Source organism: Vicugna pacos, chromosome X (genome assembly GCF_048564905.1).
Source record: "Vicugna pacos chromosome X, VicPac4, whole genome shotgun sequence".
NCBI lineage: Eukaryota > Metazoa > Chordata > Mammalia > Artiodactyla > Camelidae > Vicugna > Vicugna pacos.
Window position 1 is genome coordinate 67,344,560 of NC_133023.1, and position 7,458 is coordinate 67,352,017.

The following is a 7,458-nucleotide window of genomic DNA, read 5'->3' on the forward strand; positions in this document are numbered from 1 at the left end:
GAGGGAAAACTATTCTATTTAAAATTATATCAAAAAGAATTTTAAGTTATGATAAATCACAGAGAAAAAAATGTGACAATGAGTGTGTATATGTCCATGAATAACTGAAAAATTGTGCTGAACACTGGAATTTGACACAACACTGTAAAATGATTATGAATCAATAAAAAATGTAAAAAAAAAAAGAATTTTAAAAACCTAGGAATAAACTTAATCAAGGAAGTAAAAGACCTATACTCTGAAAACTACAAAACATTGATGAAAAAAACTGAAGAGGATACAAAGAAATGAAAAGATATCCCATAATCATGGTTTGGAATAATTAATAATGTTAAAATGACCAAAAAAACAAAAGCAATTACTGATTTAATGCTATCTCTATCAGAACACCCATGAAATTTTTTATAGACCTGGAATAATCCTAAAGTTCATATGGATCCACAGAGACCTGAATTGCCAAAGTGATCTGGAGAAAAAGAACAAAACTGGAGGTATCATCTTCCCAGTCTTCAGACTATATCTCAAAGCTACAGTCTTCAAAACTACATGGTACTACCACAAAAACAAACATACAGATCAATGGAACAGAATAGAGGGCCCAGGGACAAACTTACATACCGATGGTTAATTAATCTATGTCAAAGTAGGCAAAAGTATAAAATGAGAAAAAGACAGGCTGCCTCTTCAATAAATGGTTCTGGGAAAACTGGACAGCTGAATCTGATTAGAACATTTCCTTACATTATTTTCAGAAATAAACTCAAAATGGATTAAAGGTTTGTATATAAGATTTGAAATCATAAATCTTCTAGAAGAAGACTTAAGCAGAATATTCCTTGACATAAACTATAGCAATATTTTTTTTAGATCTGCCTCCAAAGGCAAAGGAATCATAAGCAAAAATAAACAAATTAGACCTAATTAAATGTAAGGGCTTTTGCACAGCATAGGAAGCCATTAACAAATGAAAAGACAACCTACTGAAAGAGAGAAAATATTTTCAAATTATATGGCTGATAAGAGTTTAATATCTAAAATATATAAACAGCTCATACGACTCAATTTCAAAAAAAACAACAACCCAATTTAAAAATGGGCAATAGACCTAAGGAGACATTTTGCCAAAGATGACATACAGATGACTAACAGGCACATGTAAAGATTTTCATCATTGCTAATCATCAGAGAAATGCAAATAAAAACCATAAGATATCACCTCACATCTCTCAGGACAGTTATCATCAAAAAGACCACAAATAACAAACAAATATTGTAGAGGGTTTGGAGAAAAGGGAAACCTACTACATTGTTGGTGGGAACGTAAATTGATGCAGCCTCTATGGAAAACAGTATGAAGGTCCCTCAAAAAGCTAAAAATAGAACTACCATATGATTCAGTAATCCCACTCCAGGGTATATGTCAGAAGAAAATGAAAACACTAGTTTGAAAAAAATACATGAACCCCAATGCTCTGCACATTATTTGCAATAACCAAGATATGGAAGCAACCTGTGTCCATCAACAGATGAATGCAGAAAGAAAATGTGATATACATAACCAGGGCTTCTTGGAGAAATGATTGATTCTTGAACTTGGTCAGGGGAAAAACATGATAATCCTGGAGCTTCTTGTAGTGCCAAAAAGTAGAGAAGTGCCCAAAGATAAAAAAAGATACAGAGACATTTCAAAGGGACACATGGCCAACTGAATGAACTCCCAATTGCCGCAGCTGGAAAAATTTGAACAACAAAATAACATAGTATTGAATTATAAACTTAAGTATATAATAAATATCCATGAGTTCATACTGAAATAAACACATGATAGAATAAATAAACACATGATAGAATAAATAAACAAAAGGGGAGAAGAGACAAGTTCCTTGTACAGAAGAATTCCAAATAATTTATATGAATATTCCCTGCTCCAGGAAGTAGAATTTAATAATCCTACTCTCCATTAGTGCAGACTGGATTTATTGGCTCCCTTCCAAAGAACAGAGTAAGAATAGGGAAATATAGTAACTTTACAGTGGAGAGACTTGGCAGATATCACTAGAACCTTAAGGGATCAAGATTAACATCATGGGTAGTTTTAGTACCTTACAATAGCAAAATAATCCTAATTTATTTCTCTTGTCTCTTCGATCATTGCTGTCATTTATTTCACTCATATACAAACATACATCTATATATCTATGTATTTATCTATCTACATATAATCAAATACATTGTTGGTAATATTATTTTGATGAAACTGTTGTTAGATCAATTAAGAATAAAAATATCTACATTTTAATTTTACTTTCACTTATTCCTTCTCTGATGTTCTTTCTTTCTTTGTGTAGATCCAAGTTTATTTATTTTTAATGGTGATACTGAGGAATGAACCCAAGACCTCATGCATGCTAAGCATGTGCTCTACCACTGGGCTATATCCTCCCCTCTGTGTAGATCCAAGTTTCTGACCTTTATTATTTTTCTTCTTTCTTAAATACTTCTTTTTATTAAAAGGCACTTTACAAGGCACTTCTACCAACAACAAATTTCCTCAGTTTTCAATTTTGCTCATCTGAGAAAGTATTATTTATTCTTCACTTTAGAAGGATAACGTTATAGGTTACAAAATTGTAAGCTAGTGGGATTTTTTTTATCCCAACACTTTAAATATTTAACTTCAATCTCTTCTTGCCTGCATGGTCTCTGAAGAGATATTGGATGTAGTTCTTATCTTAGTGCCTCTATGTTTTAGATTTATTTCCTTATGTCTTCTTTCAGGATTTTTCTTCATCTTTGATTTCCTATAGTTTGAAAATGATATGCTTACATCAGTTTTTTGTTTTCTTTTGTTTTGTTATTTATCCTGCTTGGTGTTTTTGTTCTCTTTGCTTTTTGGTTTTTGAAGATTCTATTCTTGTGTCCTCTAGCTCAGAGATTCTTTCTTTGGCCATATCCAGTCTACTAATTTGCTTATCAAAGGCATGCTTCATATCTGTTGTAGTGTTTTTGATTGCTAGCATTTTTTTTTTTGCTTCTTTCCTAGTATTTCTATTTTTCTGCTTACATTGCCCATCTGTTCTTGCAGGTTGTCTATTTTATCTACTATAGTACTTAGCATAATGCTCATAGTTGTTTTAAATTCCTGGTCTGATAATTTCTGCATCCCAATCATGTCTGGTTCTGATGTTTGCTCTAGCTCTTCAAGTTGTGTGTTTTGTTTTGTTTGTTTTTACTTTGGTGTCCTTTGTAATTTTTTTTTTTATAATTAGACATGTTGTACCAGGTAAAAGAAACTTTTGCAGAGGCTTTTAGTAATGTGGTGGTTAGATGTGGGATGGGGGGAAGTATTCTATAATCCTATGATTAGGCATCAATATTTTAGTGAGCCTAGGGCTCTCAACTGTGATCTTCACAACTGCTTCTCAATTTCTTTTCCTTCCAACTGAGTGGGACAGAATGACTAAGCTGGCTGGTATTAGGTATTTCTCTTCTTCAAGGTCAGTTAGGCTCTGATAATACCCCAGCAGGTTAAGCTTTTATTAACTAGTTTCCTCTGAGTGTATGCCTTGTTAAGAGGAACAGAGTACTCTGTTGCATTCCAAAATGGTTCTTTTTCCCTTTCCTCAGCCAGAAGCACATGGGGATTCTTCTCTGGCATTTACTGCGGGAATCTATTCAAGCTCTTGGATGTTAATCTCACAAAATTGTGCAGGACCACCTATGACTGGATCCCCTGGAGTTTTTCACTATTAGGGTTGTTCTCAATGAGCCTCCAGAAATTCATTCATTACAGTTCAGGTTTTCTTACCCTGGCACTGATTCCAGAGGTAGTTTCTGCTTGTGAGTCCCTGGTCTGGTAAACCATGACACCCTGTATTTAGCTATCTGTCTCTTCAATTGTGGGGGCAGTGATTTGCTCCCTTTTCTTACAGGTCCAAGAAAAGTTGTTGATTTCTTAGTATGTTCAGCTTCTTATGTATGGATAGAATGTTGTGGTGACTTCCAAGCTCCTTACCTGCAAAATGCTAAAGCTTGCTCTTCAAAGACCATATTTCACTCTGGAATACTGAAATGTATTAGAGTAAGCCAGATTCTTCCGAGGCTCAAATTCCCTATAAGCTGTAATTCAGGGACTTTTTGGAAGCAGTTTTCCTATTCTTAGATTCCTAGAACAAATTTTATTTTTAATTTTAAAAATTTGTAATTTCTTTTTTTATTGAAATATAGTTCATTTACAACATTATATTAGTTCCAGGTTGATTAGAAGAAATTTTAAGGTGCTTGCCATACTACTCAGGTATATTTTTAATCATTCTAGTTGCATTCTGATTTAAAATTTATGAAAAAGGTATCAGAAATCAGATATTCTGAAGAGGGGAGGGTATAGCTCAGTGGTAGAGTGCATGCTTAGCATGCACAGGGTCTTTGGATTAATCCCCAATACCGCTGTTAAAAAATAAATAAATAAATAAACCTAATTATCTCCCCCCAAATTAAAAAAAATCAGGTATTTTGAGAAGCAAGGTGAAGACTTCTTGAAGTTGCCATTGGAGCAACATTTATGAGCAATATACCCACTGGGTTTACCTGAGACTGAGTTGTAGAAAGATGAGACTGCTAGACTTTGTCCCAAACTAAGGTTTATATTTTTTAGGCATTTAGAATATATGGGTCTGACCTGATTCAAGTGAAGACTTGAATATTGCAAGTGGGGAAAAAAGATTTCAAGATTTCTAACTTGTGGTATTAGGTGAAACTTAATGCCATTTAGTTCTGAAGAGAACATAAAGAGAAACTGGCTCTGTGTGTGTGTGTGTGTGTGTCTGTGCATGTGTGTAAGTGCACATGTGTGTAGGAGGGAGGGAGATGGAAAATTCAGTTTTTGACATGCTAAGTTTGAAGTGTTAGTGGAAAATCTTAACAGAAAGTTGGATATATGATACTGGAGTTCAAGTGAAAGATGAGGAAAACATTATAGACTTTGAATCTATCAGAATATAACAGTGGATTGTAATGTCGATTATCAATGGGAAATATTGGAAGAAGAAAAGCTAAGGGAAAAAGCGAACCACAGTTTGTGGACGATAACAGGGAGAAACAAGCACATTGCTATTAATTGGCAAGATATATTGGAGAGGAATGACTGAAAATGCAAGAAATAAAGGGATAGTTAATGATCAAGGTCAGGGAAGAAGAAAGATAACATGGAATTAAGAGGCCAATGGAAAGGTTAGACATGAAAAGGAGTAGAGACAATTTTTTTTGAGTCAAGATGGAAGGAAGAACGTGTAGTGAAAATGAAGATAAGGATCAGAGAAAAACAGAGGGATTTAATGCCTCATGACATTAATTTTCTTTGTGAAGTAGGAAGTGAAATTATCTGTTGAGTACGGGAGAGAGGGTTGTGAACTTGGTGTGTGTGATAAGGGTTTGGGAAAGCAGCTGTGAAAAATTCAGTCAGTGTAACTATATGATTTTGCTCCAAAATTCTGTATAGCCTAAAATCAAGATCAGTAAAAATCAGAAGTTATTTAATTCTGCCACGAGCACTGCCAGAAATTAGCTCTAAATGTTTAAGTCTGCTTTCTAATGCCTGCCAACATTCAGATGTGGTGTATCAAAATTCACACCTCCTGAGTTCCTCTTTACTTCAGGCTCCCCAGCTATAAAAGTTGGTCCAGTGAATAAAGCAAAGAAAAAAGTTAAATTTCTACTGCTTGAAGAATAATGAAAAGTAATGCCAACCCAACCCAGAACTCACTTTATACATATAAAACTGAGACGGAAAAATAAATGTTCTGTACATTCAATAACAGCAATCACATTTCCCTCTCTCTCTTTTTTTAAACTAGAAACAAAAAATTAGACAGTGTTGTTTACTCTCTTCATTGTTTTAGTTCCTTCTTAGAGGAGAATAAATCAAATTCCCAAATCACTGTGCTCCAGATAACTTTTTTCATTTAAGTATCTGTAAAATGTGACTGGAAAATATGTCAATTTGAGACATGTATGGCAGTATTTAAACTCAGTGAAAATAAGGTAGGCCTTCATGGAAAAATATGGATCTTTAAGGAAGTACTCTTAAGTCTATCTAATTATTGGTCATATCTAAATTTTCTATCTAAAAGTTATTGCAAGTAATCCATTCTGTATTTCGTATTTTTTACATGGACAAATGTTGTTTTGATGTCTGGAAAATGACATGCACACAAAAGTCTTGCCATTTCTATTAAAAATCTCCCTCTGTGGGTTTAATATTTTATAGGGAATTTTATGCTTCCCAAAGAATGAGACTGGCAGCCGTGAAAATATAATTACTGTACATAGTAAGTAAAGGGGATAAAAGTAATACATCCAAAAGTGAAGAAAAGGACTAGAGTAGTCATTTTCACTGGCTATATCACTGGCTCAACAGTTTTCATCAAAACCCAATGTCAGTCCCAAAGGGACAAATTATTTTCTTCATTGAGATGAGAACAATCTTTCTATCAATTAAATTAATTTATTGAAACAGGAAGAGAAAAATAAGCTTGAAGAGTTGTTGAGCAGAAACGAACTGTGTCTTGGGGCCCTAAAGTCCTCTTTACACTGTCAAAGATCAAGCAAACTGCTTCAGAGAATAGTTGTAGTAAGTACAAGACTCATCAACACAGAAGCATTTTTCCAAACTCCCACACAGCTATCACAGACAGGATCACTAAATGGTGTTATCAGAGAATGTATCCTCTTTTGTCAGTCAGTGTAGGGAAAAGAGATCGGTGATTGAATCAGTGTTAGAATGCTCATTGGACTTAAAGGAGACTGAGTTATAGTTCTCAATCTGCAACAAATTAATTCTGTAACATTGGAAAATCTGCTTGCTTCTTTGGGTCTCGGCATTACCACTCGTATGATGAAGTGGTTAAAATAAGTGATGCCTTAAAGTTCAAGCATTCTATCACTTTCCCTCTCGTTTTAATATTTTTATTATAGTCTGACAGTAGGGACACTGTGATATCATAAAACATTTTCTTCTTGTTCCCTAGTCTTGCTCATGCGCATAGCAACATTTATATCCTAATAAGGACAAGAAAAGTTTGAACTATAGGAGTAATCTGTTGAGTGACACTTCACAAAAGACTTAGTAAAATATAAAACTAGTGAATACAGTAAAAAAGAAACAGACACAGATATAGAGACGAATTAGTGGTTACCAGTGGGGAGAAAGAAGTAGGGGCAAGGTAGGGGTAGGGGATTAAGAGGTACGAACTACTATGCATAAAATAGATAAGCTACAAAAATATATTGTACAACACAGGGAATATTGCCAGTATTTTATAAAAACTCTAAGTGGAATATAACCTTTAAAAATTCTGAATCACTATGTTGTACACTTGAAACAGATAATATTATACATCAACTATACCTCAATTATAAAAAGAAAAAAAAAAGGACTTAGAAAAAAACACTGGATTTTCT